Here is an 18,012-nt window from a genome sequence, read left to right on the forward strand (position 1 = left end):
AAGAAAGAAAGAAAGAAAGGAAAGGAAAGGAAAGGAAAGGAAAGGAAAGGAAAGGAAAGGAAAGGAAAGGAAAGGAAAGGAAAGGAAAGGAAAGGAGAAAAGAAGGAGGGAGGGAAGGAAGGAAGATGGAAGAACATAAGGAAGGAAGGCAATATTCAAGGAGATGAAGGTTGAGATGTTTCTAATACTTACATTCAAGAAGCCCCCTACAATCTCATGTATGTTAACTAAAACAAACAAACAAATCCTCACTTAGATATATAATAGAGAAACTAAAGAACATGAAACACAGATGGGAAAATCCTATAAGCAGCCAATGTGAAAATATCAGTTATCTCTAGAGGAAAACTATCAAACTGACAGCTGACATCCCCACAGCAACATTGGAAGCCAGAAAAAAAATGATTTCTTCAATATGTTAAGAGAAAATAACTGTCAAGTTAGAATTCTAAATTTACCAAACTAATTTTCAACAAAGCCCAATGTTGCATTTTTTTACCAATAGACATAACAGAATATCCTTCAAGTAAAGTAAAATTTATACCATAAATAAGGTATGAAAAGGACAAGAAAATGGCAAACATGTAGGTCAATTTAAACGCATCAGAACAGTACAAAAAACTCCTACAATTTGGGGTCCTTAATGTCAATTTAGAGCTTCAAAATCATGTTTTTAATTCATTTGGTCTCATTATAGGTAGATTAGTGTCTTATTGCTAATGTTACGAATTGCCATGACTCAGTGGCTTAAAACAACACAAATTTATTATATTGCAATTCTGTTGGTCTCAGCTAAATCAGAGTGTGGGCAGGGCAGCGTTTCCACTGGAAGCTCTAGCACAGCTTTAGGAAATAATTCATTTCCTTGCTTTCCCTAGCTAAAAGTCTCCCTCTAAGTCTAGAGCTTGACTATCTTCCTTGGCTTACAGCCATTTTCCTTCATCTTTAAAACCAGCAAGATTAGGGTGAATCTATCTCATGCGATCCCCCTGGTTCTCCATTTTCTGCCTCACTCTTCCACTTTATATGAACTCTTGTGATTACATTGGGCCTAGATGGATATTCCAGAAAAATCTTCCCATCTCAAAGTCAGCTGATTACCAACCTTAATTCCAACTGTAACCTGAATTTCTCTTTGCCATGTAACATAAGTTCCAGGCATTAGGACACGAACATCTTTAAGATGTCATTATTCTTCCCCTACAATGTACTTCTAATTCTCTTTACCAGTTTTTTAATATACAATAATCCATATACAGTCATGTAGAATTTTTGTATTATAAACTCTGCTTATAAACTAATTTTTAATCATAAAAATACTAGTGACAAAGTAGCGAATGAATAGAACAGACAAAGAGGTCTGGAGACTATTTAACAGTTTGTTCCAAAGGTAAAAATATTTTTACTCTATAGTCCAGCAATTGTACCCTTAGGCATTTCCCCAGGATGAATAAGAAGATATGTTCACAGAAAGGCTTGTATGTGAATATTCATAGCAGCCTTATTTACAATAGCCAAAAGCTGGCAAAAACCCAAATATTCATGAACAGCAATATAGGTAAACAAATCATGGCATATTCAGAAAAACGAATAAATCACTGATGTACTCAACAGTACAGATGAATCAAAATGATCATTTTGTTGAATGAAAGAAGCCATATAAATAAATACAAAGTAATACATACTATAGGATTCATTTACATCATATTAGAGAACAAGTCTAATAATACATGATAGAAGTCAGAAGGTTTTGGCCCTAGGCAGAGGTGGGAAAGTGACTGGAAAAGGCCAAAAGGGAATTTTTTAGAGTGTATGGATGGTGGTTACTTACGCATATACAATTGTGAAAATTCATTGAACTTAAGAACTGTTTTCAAATAATCTATCCAAGCTCCCTGGTCACTATAGAGCATCTGAGTAACTTTAAACTCTACTTGTCTTGCACAGATCGTTTTCATTCCTCTGCTATTAAATTTACTCTCAGACATTCTCATTTGTTAAAATTACTTATAGAGAATCAGAAAAAAAGCTCAATTTATTCTTGGATCTAAACAAAGTAGCTAAACAAAAATATTGCCCCGATTTAAACATTTTCCCATCCACATAGCTGTTTTCAGGGAACCAATGTCCTTGCCTTTCTCTCATGCTGCTGCTTTATGTATTTCTCTTCCAAATTCATAATTCACAATGACTGTACTCAGTGTTACAGGAGAGGAGTGCATTATTGCAGGCTCATTACCTTTAAAAAGGTGTGTATCTATTTCTCATTAATTAGGATGAAATAAGATCAAATAATAGCCCAATTCATGATAATTTCTGTTCTTGTAATTGACATCATCAAACAAATGAATTCAAGAACAATGAATATTTCCAATTAGAATTTCTTCAACCTTATTTACATTCAATTTTCCCTTATAAAAATTTAAATTCAATCAATTTTTATTTACTGAAAGTATATCTGTAAGAAGCTCACACTAATTAGATCTGAAGTACAAAATTCAATTATATAAGGTAGGTCAGGTTAAACTCATTTGTCAAACTTCAAATTATAAGTAACTTTCAGATAGCTTCTTACTATATGTTATATTTTGTATAAGTAATTTTTAAAAAACTAAATGCTTTGAACTTCACATTTTCTTTTCTTTATCAATCTATGAAACATTATTTCACTTATTTTGTCCAAAACTAAGGGTGACATGCCAGTTTTTTTGTTTTGAAGTATACCTGCAACACAATCTTACATTCGTTTTTAGTGTAAAGCATAGTAAATTTGACAACTCTAAATATTTATTTATTTATTTATTTATTTATGATACTCACAGAGAGAGAGAGAGGCATAGACACAGGCGGAGGGAGAAGCAGGCTCCATGCACCAGGAGCCCGACGTGGGATTCAATCCCGTGTCTCCAGGATCGCGCCCCGGGCCAAAGGCAGGCGCCAAACCACTGCGCCACCCAGGGTTCCCGACAACTCTATACATTATTCCATGCTCATCACAAGTGTAGCTACCATCTATCACCGTACGATACTATTACAATACCAGTGACTATATTCCCTATGCTGTACCTTTGATCCTGGTGACTGATTGTGACACTTCAGTTTTAATTATCTTTCCACTAATTGTAAAAATGGTACTTTTCTAAAAAAAAAATCCCAAATCAATCCCTAATTTTTCAAACTTCAACTTGTTTTTCTCTTTCATTTCATGTTTCTGAACATTTAGTAACACCCGGAGACATATATTTAGTTTTTAACTTTGAAATTAATTTAGAAAAAACTATGGATCTCAATTTACCAATGAATCAGTAAAAAAAAAAATCAACACTCATTTCTTTGTCAATTCAAATTTATCCTTATATTGGGACACCTGGGTTGCTCAGCGGTTGAGCATCTGTCTTTGACTCAGGGTGTGATCCCCGGGGTTCTGGGATTAAATCCCGTATCAGGCTCCCTGTGAGGAGCCTGCTTCTCCCTCTGCCTATGTCTCTGCCTCTCTATCTGTGTCTCTCATGAATAAATAAATAAAATCTTAAAAAAAAATGTATCCTTATAAACACGCACAGAATGAACCAATTAAAGAGCGAGCATATTTCAAAAAATTTTGAAAACAATAAATGTTTTCTTGTTATGGGTCCATAACAAAAGTTAAAAAAAAGGTAGTTTTAAATGACATACATTTATATGTGCCTATATACTATCTTACCATATAAAACATAGTTTGTACAGAGCAGTTCTGAGCTGTGGAGACCATTCTGCAGGAGGTAAGAGCCTGGGCATCAGGCCACCACTATGCCTGTGTCAGATCCCTCTGGCCCAGCCAGACCCAGTGTGGCCTGTTCAGGCTCAGCAGCCATGGGCCATGGCTCCCAATGAAAATTATATGACATTAAATATTTGGGGTGATATCTTTCTGAAAGACTTCAAGAATTACAGAAGACAAAAAAAGAAAACACTAATGCATTTGAGAAAGTGGTAAAGTTTGGCTGGAGGGGAAGAACTCTGCTGTCCTGATCTGCAGCTTGGCTGGATACTAAGATGCCTGTGGACATGAAGAGCCAGAGGTCTTTTGGCAATGAAGAGAACTATGACCCAAATTATGAGGAAGAAGAAGATGAGGAACCCGGGGCGGGGGGGGGGGGGGGCTCAGAGGACTATTACATGGGAGTAGCCAGCAATGTGGAGCAGCACAGGGCCAACGCCTTTGATCCTGATGAGTACCAATTCACTTCTTGACCTATAAAGAGTTTGAGGGTACTCTCAAAGAGCCCATAACTAGCTTAGCCTCTGTCATAAAGGCCACTGAGATGCTCACTGCCATTAGCACACCTTCCCTATGGCACTGGTATCTCATTTAGTTGCTAAACTTATATTAGTTAATTTCCACTGTCAAGTAGCAGAGATACTGGACATATACAAGTCTAATTCTCCTCAGTTGCTCATTGAGGCTCAAGTTCAGCCCCACCCCTCAAAACATGTCCCTACAGCCCACCCCCATCCCAACACTACATAGTGCGTATGCAGTTTGTGCAGAAGGAAAACCTACTTTCTCTGGCTTATCAGCACCAGTTTTGTCACAGCTTCTGGGAGCAGCACCATTCAGTACTTGGATGGCATCGGTGTAAATGTCTCTTGCATGGCTCAGGACTGTCCACTCCAAACACCAGAGAGCTTTGTGTTTCCATTGCTGCCTGATGAAGAATTGAGAGACAAACACAGGGACTACCTCTTTAGGGACTACTTGGAAAATCATTACCAGCTCCTGCTGTGTTCTGATGCAGATTTCCCCCCTGATTATTCAGGTATAGAAGCCCAGTGCTAAGTACAGTGCAATCGGTGCAATGAGGTCTTCTATTTCAACTATTGTCAGATTTATCACACCCCCACAGACTATGCCATAATCTGGAAATGGCTCACGAAATGTGCTGGTAACTCTGAAATAGCCGACTCCATTACTGCTCATGCTAAAGACTGTCCCAAGTGCAGCATCGTCACCAAGAAGAACAAAGGCTGCAGTCACATGCAATGCTCCAAGTGTAAACACGACTTCAGCCAGATATGTCTAGGAGACTGGAAGACCCATGGCAGTAAGTACTATGAGTGCAGTTGGTACAAGTAGAACTTTGATATTGTTGACCAGAACAAGCAAGCCCAGGCCAGGGAGGACCTCATGAAGTACTTGTTCTACTTTGAGAGGTGGGAAAACCACAAGACCTTGCAGCTGGAGGTGTAGATATGCCAGCGGATTCATGAAAAGATTAAGGAAAGAGTCATGAATTATCTGGGTAGCTGGAATGACTGGCAGTACCTACAGAGTACTGTCAAGCTCTTGACCTAGTGCTGATACACCCTGCAGTACACTTACTCTTATGAGGACTACACAGACCCAGGAAGAAGCTGTTGGAATACCAGCAGGTTCAGCTGGAGGCTGAAATTGAAAACCTGTCATGGAAAGTGGAGTGTGCAGACAGCTATGACAGTGGGGACTTAGTGAACCAGATGCACATAGCAGAACAGTGGAGGAAAAGGCTGCTGAAGGATTTCCATGACACCTAGTTCTTGGAAGATGGACATGCTGGAGTGAGGAGGATGTGACTACAAGGTATCCTGGGTGAACGTTCATGACCCTGGGCAACAGCCATGGCCCCACTCTGGAGACACTGACCATACACCACTTGGTCAATTTCTATGTTCTTCTCATCTTTTCACTTTTTGTTTCTACCGGGGTAGAGGCCATGTTGAATTGGCCTCTTTTTAGGACATTTAATTCTCACTGGATGGTTGTTGGGAGGAAGGGAAAGTGTTTTTTTTTTTTTTTTTGAATGACTATTAATAGTATTAGGCTTTTACAGCTTTGTAATTTTCAAAGGTTGTATAATTATTAAAAAAGGCAGATCACAGAATTACATAGAACCTTTTAAAAAATAAATTGGCTTTGGTGTGTTTCAAAAACACTTTGTATAGACTTTAATGACATTTGTTGAAATGAGCTGAATCCACATTGCTATTAATGCACACATATATATTTTAGACAATATTGAATTTAAAAACACTTAACAGCCATCTTCAGATTGAGGGATTACTTATTTGTCAGGAGAAGGATATTGAGTCCCCCAGAGAAATATAAACTCACAAGTCTGTTTTCTGTGCTGCCCAATATGGTGTTTTCTGCAATTTCTTCTAGAGCTGTACAAATCTTAGTCAGTAGACTTAGTTTAATTTTAAGTAGTTTAAATTTGTATATAACAGAGAAGCTTCTCTAGACAATTCAACTGTTAGCACAAATTTTCCCTGGAATCAGAGGTTAAAAAGAATTATCTCATGGACACTGTATATTCTACTTTGTTAATTAAATTTCTTATAAGTCATCCTTAACTCCTTTCTATCATTGTGTATGACATTTACTTAATTTTATTGTATTCCTAAATAAATACAATCTGACTTAATTCTTATTTATCTCTCCTGGAATCCTTTGGTTAGCTTCTCACTATTGGGAATCAAAATAGTTGTAATTATACCTATTGAATAATTACTTTGTATTTATACCTGTTGTATACTCAATGGCCACACTACCGTGTCTTAGTGTTCGCCTACAAAAACAAATATGTTCCCTGAATCCAGACCTTTAACAGATATGTCCACTAGAGTTCCCTCATTTAAGATAAAAGCATCAGGATTACCCTGAGATTTGCTGTGATAAAGTCTCCTCAATTCCCCGTTAATCTAATGTAGATTATTCCACTGTTAATGAGAAGGTACCTAGGAGAGTTGGAACTGAAGTGAATGTTCAGGCCTAGAAGTTCCCTCAATAACACAGCTGCACTAACTACACACTTCTTTGTGCTCAGCATCCTCAAATTACAGTTTATTCTGTTGGATACACTGCATTTCTCTAACCCCATCCACATTTAGCCTAAATCTAAGAGCAGTTATTTCATATCTAGCCAGATCCTAACAGATGAAAGTAAATAGAGGCCAAGAAGAAGAAAAAACTCATCAGCTGAAGAAAGTGTGTGTGTGTGTGTGTGTGTGTGTGTGTGTGAGAGAGAGAGAGAGAGAGAGAGAGAGAGAGAGATTTCAGGCTAATTCAAAACCGTTTATCTGTAATAATCATAAGACCGTTTAAAGCATGATAATCTTGAGTGCTCAGCAATCATGTGTTTTGCTCAGCAATCACTTATCAAGAGTATGTACTGTATCACTGCAATAGGTATTGTTATGGATGCAAAATATATTAACTGAGTTGTAAAGTAAGTCCACAACCGCATAGCCAATTTGGTCTCTAAAAGAGTGGCATATATGCCTCTTGGTTGACAGTGGCATTGGAGATAAAAGAGGAAGCTCAGGGTCATGCCGTTGGTCCTTGAGTAACTGATTAGTAAATAACCACAGACTGCTTCATGGGATGAGGGCAATGATTAGAAGAGACCACCTTCTTATAATTCTGTTAGTATGCTACTATTAGCTTTTCCCCCTTGTCTGACCCTCCAAGTAGAATATCCAAGAATTATACAGCATATCATCAATATGCCTTTTTTGATACCCTTTTAATGAATCTCCTTGTTCTAACTAATGGTTTTGCATTTTAGTTTTAAAATGGTGAGTATGCTAATTTGTGTAAAAGGTTAGTACCTTTTGCCGCTGGGTGTTCTTCTTGCATCTTGGAAGAGCAAATTTTGTCTGCCTCATGGGCATTCACATTGCTAAATCTCAAGGTGAATTATATTTTTTGTTTTAACTGGGACATGTAGCCCAAAACTTTGTGTCTTTTTTTTTCCATGTGGATTAAATTCTTGTGTGTGTGTGTGTGTGTGTGTGTGTGTGTGTGTGTGTGTGTTAAATTTCTTCCACTCTCAGAACTAACGGGTGTATCTGCTAGGGGCTCCATATTTTGGGCTAGTTTCAACTGTGGTTACATAGCCTGGATGAAATCAACAAAATGTGAAGATCCAGGAAAGTTAGCTTTAGCTGAAACTCCAAAGAGGCCATTTTCAGGCCCAAAACTTTCATATCAAATGTAAACCCAAACATTAGAGGTTATAGGGCCAAATCATAATAGGGAAATACTGGTGAGAATGCCAGATGATGTCCTCTGTCTTGCAACTCCTAGTGATTTAATCAGACTGTCTTCTTATCCTTTATGGTGATAAGTTGTTGTGAAACTCTGCCCTGGGTAAGCCCAATGTTTGAAGCAATAATAAGTTTTACCAAATTCAATTAGTCCAGAGTTTAGGATCTCTTTCCGTGGTTACAGCTCTCCTTTTGTACATTGGTACTCTAATAAGTCATTGAAGACCATGAATTCAACTCTTACATCACACTTCACCTACAGTATGTCCTCTACTTTGCCCATGTAATTGCCTAGTTTCCCTTCAGATAGACAACTTGTCCCTAAGAATTTGAAGGCAATTTTTGTTGAAGACTATTTTTATGAGCTAAACATAATTTTCAGTTATGGAAAAATAAAGTTTAGGAGATATAGAAAGACAGATCTTCCATCTCTGGTTCTGTTCTGGACACTGTCACTGTGGTTTGAAATAGATAATTGAGGGAATCATCCTTAGTTTGTTACTTTGGGTATCCATCAGCCAAAGATTAAGTTTTGCTAATCCTAGATCTTCTGTCAGTCAGGTTCAAAAAAAATACCTGTTGGGTACTATTATTTTTTCAAACAGTCTTAGATATGTAATTTAATTGTATAAATAGTATAATACATGATTCTATCTTCTAAGAAGCTTGTAAACATGTTTCTGTTGAAAAAAAAAATTTAAAAATGAAAGAAAGACAAACATACTATATAAATACTATACTAGATTTTATGGGGGTAAACAAGTGTTACATGCCGTAGGATAAAGGAAATTAATGTTTTCTAGAGAAATCATGGGAGATGACTTGGATGAGTTCTTGGTCATAATTGATCTTAAAAGGTATGTCCAATAACAAAAAATATAGTAAACTAAATTAGCATTCTACATACATTAGCAAAAGGGTTGACATCATGTTCTCTTTATTTTAAATCTCTAAACTAGTATTACTTCAGATACATTTTTTTTCAGATAAATTTTTTAAAACAATCTGAAGGCAATGATATTCTCTGTCGTTTGATGATGAATGAGATGCTTCTTGACTTCCCTTTCCTATCCAAAATAGAACTACACCTAAGTATAAGTCCAGGTAACTCATGCAACAATGGACCTAAAACAGATAATAAACAGAATGTTGTAGATCATGAAGTAGCCAAAGTAGAAATGATAGGAGAGACTAGACTCTAAGAGTTTGTAGGAAACGGCCTTATCCTCACTCAGTTTCATGGTACAATCACAGAGATACTCTGGAGTAGTAACAGTCAGCTAAGAAGGTGTGCAAGAGTAATTATCTTTAGATTCTTACCTCATTTTCTGAATTTATACCACTTGTTTTAAGAATAGCAAATAAAGAAACAATGACAGAAAAACTGAGGATGGTTCTGAAATTTACAAATGTACTTCATTAGGAGGACATTACCATTCTGACACAGACTGGTGTGGGATAAAGAACTGTCTACAGAAGATGAAGGAAAGAGATAGTCAAAACAAAACCAGGGCAGAAACTACTCCCGGCTAAACAATCATTATTTGGAGAGAAATGACTGGAGTTCAATTCTAAAACCAAAATGAATATATTAACTTTGTAGTTTTATAACTTAAATTTTAATAACACAATGCAACAAGGTATTGAGAATATAGGTCATTCAGCATGGTAGCCATTCTTTTTTTTTAAAGTGCACAGTTTGATGTTCTGGTATATCTATACCATATACATTATGAAATGATAACCACAATCAGGCTACTTAACATCTCCATCACCTCGCAGAGTTACTATATTTTTTACATCATTTTCTTTTTATTTTGGTTTGTGGTGAGAACACTAAAGATCTATCCTCTTAGCAAATTGCAAGTATGTGTTAGAGTACTGCTAACTATACTTGCCATGATATGTATTATACCCCCAGAACTTATTCATCTTGAATAACAGAAACTCTGTGCCCTTGGACCAATATCTCCCCATGTACTCTTTACCCCATCCCCTGGCAACCACCATTCTACTCCCTACTTCTATGAGTTTGACTATATTTTCCACATAAGTGGGATCATGCAGTATTTGTCTTTCGGTGTCTGGCTTATTTCACTTAGCATAATGCTCACTAGGTTCATCCATGTTGTCACAGTTGGAAGGATTTCCTACTTCCTCATCTGTCGATAGACATTTAAATTTTTTCCATATCTTGGCTATTGTGAATAGTGCTGCAACACAAATGGGGGTGCAGACATCTCTCTGATACAAATACCATTTCCTTCAGATATACACCCAGGAGGAGGTATTGTCGATTCATATTGTAGATTAATTGATTAATTTATTGGTTATTTATTTATTTATTGCTTTTTTTTTTAAATTCCAGTTAACATACAGTGCAATATTAGCTTCAGGTATAGATCTAGCGATTCATCACATACATACAACACTCAATGCTCATCACAAGTGCCCTCCTTAATATCCATCACCTATTTAACCCATCCTCTTGTTCACTTCCCCTCCAGCAACCCTCATTTGTTCTCTATAGTTAAGAACCTGTTTTATGGTTTGCTTCTCTCTTTTTCCCACCTATGTTCACCTATGTTGTTTCTTAAATTCCACATATGAGTGAAATCATATGGTATTTGTATTTCTCTGACTTATTTTGCTTAGCATAATACTCTCTAGCTTCATCTATGTTACTGTAAATGGCAAGATTTCATTCTTTTTTTATGCCTGGGTAATATTCCATTATGTATGTGTGTGTGTGTGTATACATACATATGGATAAAGAAAATGTGATATATATATATATATATATATATCTATATCTTCTTTATATAAGATATATATATATAGGATATATAAGATATATATATATAAGATATATGTATATATAAAAGATATATATATATATATATATATATATATATATATATATCACATTTTCTTTATCCATTCATTGGTTGATGTACATTTGGGCTCTTTCCATAATTTGGCTATTGTTGATAATGCTGCTATAAATATTGGGGTGCATGTATCCCTTCATTTTTATATCCTTTGGGTAAAAACCTAGTAGTGAGACTGCTGGATGGTAAGGTAGTTCTATTTTTGACTTTTTGAGGACACTTCATACTGTTTTCCAGAATAGCTGTACCAGTTTCCATGCCCCATTGAAAGGGGAATTCCCCTTTCTCCACATCCTTTCCAATGCCTGCTATTCCCTGTATTGTTAATTTTAACCATTCTGAAAGGTGTGAGATGGTATCACTTGTAGTTTTGATTTATATTTCCCCAAGGATGAGTGATGCTGAGCACCTTTTCATGTGTCTGTCAACTGGATGTCTTCTTTGGAAACATATCTATTCATGTCTTCTGCCCATTTGTTAACTGGATTATTTGTTTTTGGGGTATTGAGTTTTAGAATTTCTCTATAGATTATAGATAATAAGTCTATCAAATGCTTCATTTACAAATATTTTCTCCCATTCTGAATGTTGCCTTTTAGGTTTTGTTGTTTCCTTCACTGTGCAGATTTTTATATTGATTAAGTCCCAAAGTTTGTTTTTGCTTTTGTTTCCCTTGCTCCAGGAGACCTATCTAGTAAGAAGTTGCTATGGCTAATGTCAAAGCAGTTTCTGTCTGTGTTGTCCTCTAGGATTTTGATGGTTTCCTAACTCAAATTTAGGTCTTTCTTCCATTTTTAATTTATTTTTGTGTCTGATGTAAGGGGCCATATACGAAAAACCCACAGCTAATACCCTCAATGGGGAAAAACTGAGAGCTTTTCCTCTACTGTCAGGAACAAGATAGGAATGTCCACTCTCACTACTGTTATTTAACTCAGTACTGGAAGGTGCCTCAGCAATCAGACAACAAAAAGAAATAAAAAGCATCCAAACAGGCAAGGAAGAAGCCAAACTTTTACTATTTGCAGATGATATGATACTCTAGGTAGAAAACCTGAAAGACCACCGAAAAATTGCTAGAACTTACACATGAATTCAGTAAAATCCCAGGATACAAAATCAATGTATAGAAAACTTCTGCATTTCTATACACCAATAGTGAAGCAGCAGAAAGAAATCAAGGAGCCCATTCCGTTTACAACTATGCCAAAAACCATGATACCTAGTAATATTCCTAACTAAAGAGGTAAAAGATCTGTACTCTGAAAACCATAAAACACTATGAAAGAAATGAAAGAGGACACAAAGAAAGGGAAAAACATTCCATGTTCATGAATTAGAAGAAAAATATTGTCAAAATGTCTATACTAGCCAAAGCAATCTACAAGTTTAATGAAATCCCTATCAAAATACCAGTGGCATTTTTCACAGAGCTAGAACAAACAATCCTAAAATTTGCATGTAATGACAAAACACCCTGAATAACTAAAGCCATCTTTAAAAAGAAAAGCAAAGCTGGAGACATCACAATTCTGGATTTCAAGTTATATTACAAAACTAGAGTGATCAATACAGTATGGTACTGGCACAAAAACAGACACAGAGAAGAATGGAACAGAATAGAGAACCCAGAAATGGACCCACACTATATGGTCAACTAATAATCAACAAAGCAGGAAAAAAATATCCAATGGAACAAAAGATGGTCTCTTCAACAAATGGTGTTGGGAAAACTGGACAGCAAGAAAATAACTGGTAGTTCTATTTTTAAAGAACTTCTATACTGTTTTCCATAATGCCTATACCAACATTCCCACAAATGGTGCACAAAGTTTTCTTTTCTCCACATCCTCAACACTTATTATATCTTGTTTTCTTGATTATAGACATTCTTGCTTTTCAAAGATTTATTTATTACTTTAGAGAGAGAGAGAGAGAAGAGATGGAGTGGTAGAGGGAGACAGAGAATCTCAGACACACTCCCTACTGAGCACAGAGCCCCTACCTGCAGAGCTTAATTTCATGACCCTGAGATCATGACCTAAGCTGAAATCAAGAGTCCAACACTTAACTCACCAAGTGACCCAGATGCCCTGGTAATAGACATCCTGACAGGTGTGATATCTCTTTGTGATTAATGATATTGTCCTTTTTAGCAAAATGCTGTTCAGGTCTTTCTCCCATTTTTAATCAGATTATTTGTTTTTGTTTGTTTTTGCTATTGAGTTGTATGTGTTCTTTATTATTTTGGCTATTAACCTATTATCAGACATATGGTTTGCAAATGTTTTCTCTCATTCCATAGGTTGCCTTTTCACTCTGTTGATTGTTCCCCACTGCTGTGCAGAAGATTTTCAGTTTGATGTAATCCCACTTGTCTATTTTTGCTTGTTATTTATGCTTTTGATGTCTCTCAAAAATCATCGCCAACACCAACGTCAAGAAGCTGTTCCCTTGTGTTTTCTTCTAGTAATTTTATGGTTTCAAGAATTACATTTAAATGTTTAACCTACTTTGAGTCAATTTTTCTATATGATGGGAAATAAGAGTCCATATTCATTTGTTCACTTATGGAGATAGAGCTTTCTTTACATCATTTATTGAGGAGGCTGTATTTTCCTCATTTTGTGTACTTGAAAACCTTGTCAATGATTTGTCGACTATAAATGCATGGGCTTATTTCTTAAACAGTTCTCAAGACATTCCTTTTTAACTGCTCTTAAAGAGAAGTACTTGAAACTGGTAAACATAGTGAAAAATTCCTGAAATTATTTTAATACTAATTATGATCAGAAAGATTAAAAAAAGAAAAACTTTCATAGATTTATACCTAAACAAAGTTTATCAATTGTAGCTATTCCACACATTATCTAAATTAATTTTATGAAAAACATACCAAAAAAACCATTTTTTAACTTTTTTTAAACTGTCAGGTGAAATCTGTAAAGCTCAAATGCTATTGCTTTTCTTAGAAAAATTCTATAAATTTTTGTAGTTTCAACTGATGTCAAAAGCACTGAATACCCCAGAGGAGCCTTTTAAAATAATATTTTCCTTTCAATTTTTAATTCCTGAAGGATTTTTGTGTTTTGTTCATATAGTCATTGATACTTCTGAGTGTAAAAAACATTCCTAACAGTGACTAGAGTTGAAAACAGATTTGTTTTTACTGTTATTCTAATGTATGTGTCTTTGAAATCAAAGTATTTAATTTTTCCATCTTTATTCTTTTTTTTCTATTACTAATTATCAAGCACAATTTCAAGATGTATGAAAGGAATGTTGAAGAATACTTTTCATAGTTTACATTCCTCAGATGGTTTAAAAATACATAATTCATGAGTAGGACATTTGAAAATTAATCAATTCCATTTAATATATAAATTCAACAACCAAACTAGATCAATGTACCTGTATTTAAGGTAGGCTATTTTGCCTGAAATTTTCTTTAAAAATCATGGGCCTGACCATGTGGATTTTTCCATTACAGGATCAGTAATCTTTTGCAGGAGAAAAATGAATCATGAAATTTAATGGCAGGTCATCAAAAATGTATTAAAAATAAATAATAATTTCTCAGGCTTTCCTGAGAAAAAGGCCATTTGAATTCAACCCAAATTTTCACATTTAGAAGAAAAATAGGAAAAAAGCAAATAATACTTTTATTATAAACAGTCTAATTGATGTCCTACTTTGAGTATATTGGAATTTTTTAGACTTTTGATATTCTCACTCATTCATCTCTCAGGTATTAAATGATTATTGAATGCCTCCTGTGAACAAAACATCATGAATATGTACATGTTCTTTAACTCTTAGAGTAACAGTTCACAGCAGTGAGTTAGGTAAGAACTGTTCTTGTTTTTAATGTGGAACTCTATTTATTATTCACCCCTGTCAAACATGAATAATATTTACCCTATGGAGTCTTATAAGTAAATATTCCTTGATTTTGGAAGTCTAAATTCTGATAGGCAGTGCAGAAAATGAAGAAATGTATAGCTTCACTTCATTATATACTATATAGAAATGTGTATAAGCATTATCTTGATAGAGGAATGAGAGTTGGAGTGATGGTATTCAACACAGTTTCCTGTGTGCTTTAAATTGCAACATAAGGGAAATAAATATTGCACACAATTCTTTCGGGAGAAAAGATAAGGAAACTTGATTCCATAATACAGCACTTTTCTTGAAGCTAAATTTAAAAGACCTAAGGTAGACAAAAAGGGAGAGATGTGTAGGGAATATAAACGAAGCAAACCTGGTTTTACAAAATGATATGTAAGAGAGAAGGTATGGTGCCATGTCCACAGATTCAAGCTAAGGAGCATCTTTGCACATTTCTGCCTTTCTTATTTTTCAAGAGAAAGGGTTACATGCCAGCAACCTGACAATAAAAGAAGTGTTTGGAAATTCAGTGCTTTTATCTTGAATATAACATCTAAGAGAAATGGAAAGGCTGCATTTTTTTATCTGCACAAAAGCAAATTCAAAAGATTATTACTTTTTATCCTCTTGGTGATATTGCCATAGGCTTTAATTAAATAGTTCTCCCCCCACACCTAAATTTATGACCGAGGATGCTTTAGGAAAGAATGAAAGTTGAACAGTCCACTGGACAGGTCATGCTTTTAAAGTTCTGTTGGCTCTTATTTATAAAGTGTTAAAAATGAACATCTGGAGAGGGAGCCTAATCCATTTAAACCCTGTAATGCTCACTACAAGGAAAAAGGGGAACCCAAACTCAGCCATGATTGGCATCAGCATCACTATACCTCAGAGCATAAAATCACATTAAATATCATCTTTCCTTTACATCACAGCCTACAAACTTTAGGTTATCTCTACTATGAGACTTTAAAAACAAAACACTACTTGGTGAGAACACAAGTGGCTCACTAAAAAAAGTACAGTCTCCTTCAAGGATAGAGAGAGCCCACCAATCTGGATTATTTCAGCCTTTTGTCCATATCTGAGGTCTTTGAAAACATTCAGTCTTAAAGGGGTCAAATTGCTCTCAAGTGTGTTTCTCTTCACCTAGACATGGTTTGTAATTTGGAGTGTTTAAAGCTTTGAATGGAGGATACTCCTACCATTTCCCCCCCTTCAATTCTGGTCATAATTATGCTATAAGAGGTGCTTTTATAACTAGACTCCTCTGTGATTGAGACTTTTGTGGAATGGAGTTATTAGCAAGACGGTCAGTGAGGCTGTGTGTGTGTGTGTGTGTGTGTGTGTGTGTGTGTGTGTGAGTGTATATTTGGGGCTGCTGATGGAGATGCTCTTTTTAGCAAAGTTATCTAGTAAGTCTAATATATATCATGTTCATTAGAATCAGTGTTTCACTCCATGACATTTGCAGTTCATCCTGTCTTCAGGCATTTCCTGTCATCTTAGTGTGACTTCTACATAATGACACTTGTGATAATGATGGCTAACAATTATTGATGATTTGCTGAATAGATAGTATTTTAAGTACTTTACCTTATTATCTCACTTAAGACTGATTAATAGCCCATGAGTTGAATACTTTTATTTGTATGCCAATTTTAATGGATGAGGAAACTGAAGCCTAGAAAAGTTCAATGATATTCCCTGGGTTGCAAAACTTGTAATCAGGTGAAGCCAATATTTAATCCCAGCTATGGTTTTAGCTACTATAACAGCCTGTTCTAGATTCCTTCTGTATTTAATATTTGTGTCTTCAGCGATGTTCTCTGATTAGTACTTGTGTCTCTTTCTTCCTTTCTTCTTCCCTCCCTTCCTTCTTTTCTTCCTTCCTTCCTCTCTCCCTTTCTCCTTCCCTTCCTTCTTTCCTTTCTTTCCTCCATAAATATATAAATATTTATTTATATGCATGTGTATGTTAATATAGTATTAATTGGTAAAAATTCTCCCTGGGAATAGAAAAATTCTTTAGGTTATATGGAGTTAGTTTATAGGCATATACAATACCTGGAAATGAGAAACCTGTTTTTCATTAGACAAGAGAAAGAATTTTTAATTACCTTGGATTTTTTTGAGATAGAAGGGAAAGGGGAAAGGCAGCATGGGGGGACTGAGACTGTGCACTATTCAAGTCCTACAATGTGAATGCCACCTCAGGTTCCCTCCCAAATTGCTGCTCAATAACATTCTACAAAAATCTCAAAGCAATCTGATTTCTAGGGGAAACCGATGAAGGATTTCACCAATGCTTCCAAGGTTCTGTTCTACTTGCACCCAGGTACAAGAGGACTTGGAGTAAGCCAGAGAAATGAGACATTATGTCTTTATTTATTTTTTAAAGATTTTATTTATTCATGAGAGACAATGAGAGAGATCGAGAGAGAGAGAGAGAGAGAGAGAGAGAGAGGCAGAGACACAGGCAGAGGGAAAGGCAGGCTCCCTGCTGGGAGCCTGATGAAGGACATGGCAGATGCTCAACCACTGAGCCACTCAGGCATCCCTCCATAAGGCTTTGGCAGATTGTGGAATGTTACAAATGTTTCTGTTTGGTCATGTGACATGGTATAAACCTAATGCTTCGCAAGTTTTAAGATATTTTCCCATGTTGACAAAGGTGACTAGTCTCTTACAGTTTTTAGAAAAATCTTCATCCCCATATACATTGTAGCTCATCCTGGATTACAGGGCTAGGAAATGCACATATTCTGATTGGTGGCAATCTCTTTAAGATTTTGAGATAATTAACACTGTTTAGCTTTTTTCTTTCCATTTTTTTAAAAGATTTTACTCATTCATTGGAGAGACAGCAAGCAAGAGATGGGGAGGGGCAAGGGGAGAAGGAGAAGCAGGCTCCCAGCTGAGCAGGGACACCCCCACCCCCACCCCCACCCCCACAGGATCATGACCTGAGCCTAAGGCAGATGTTTAACCAACAGAGCCACCCAGGTACCCCTGTTTAGCTTTTTTTTCCTAAGAATAGGTTACTACCATTACATCTATTGAGTTTTCAGGATGCAGTAGGCTAAGAATCCATTAGTAACCCTTGTAAATCTTTGATATATTTAAGCCATTGCCAGTGTTGAGATTCTTTACTAGAAAAGAC

At 35.9% G+C, this 18,012-nt stretch overlaps 1 pseudogene; it reads left to right on the forward strand.

Moving 5' to 3' along the window:
• Window positions 1-4,035: 4,035 nt before the first annotated feature.
• LOC112919814 (E3 ubiquitin-protein ligase ARIH2-like) lies at window positions 4,036-5,553 on the forward strand (annotated as a pseudogene).
• Window positions 5,554-18,012: the final 12,459 nt, after the last annotated feature.

The sequence above is a fragment of the Vulpes vulpes genome, chromosome 15 (genome assembly GCF_048418805.1).
Source record: "Vulpes vulpes isolate BD-2025 chromosome 15, VulVul3, whole genome shotgun sequence".
NCBI classification, from domain to species: domain Eukaryota; kingdom Metazoa; phylum Chordata; class Mammalia; order Carnivora; family Canidae; genus Vulpes; species Vulpes vulpes.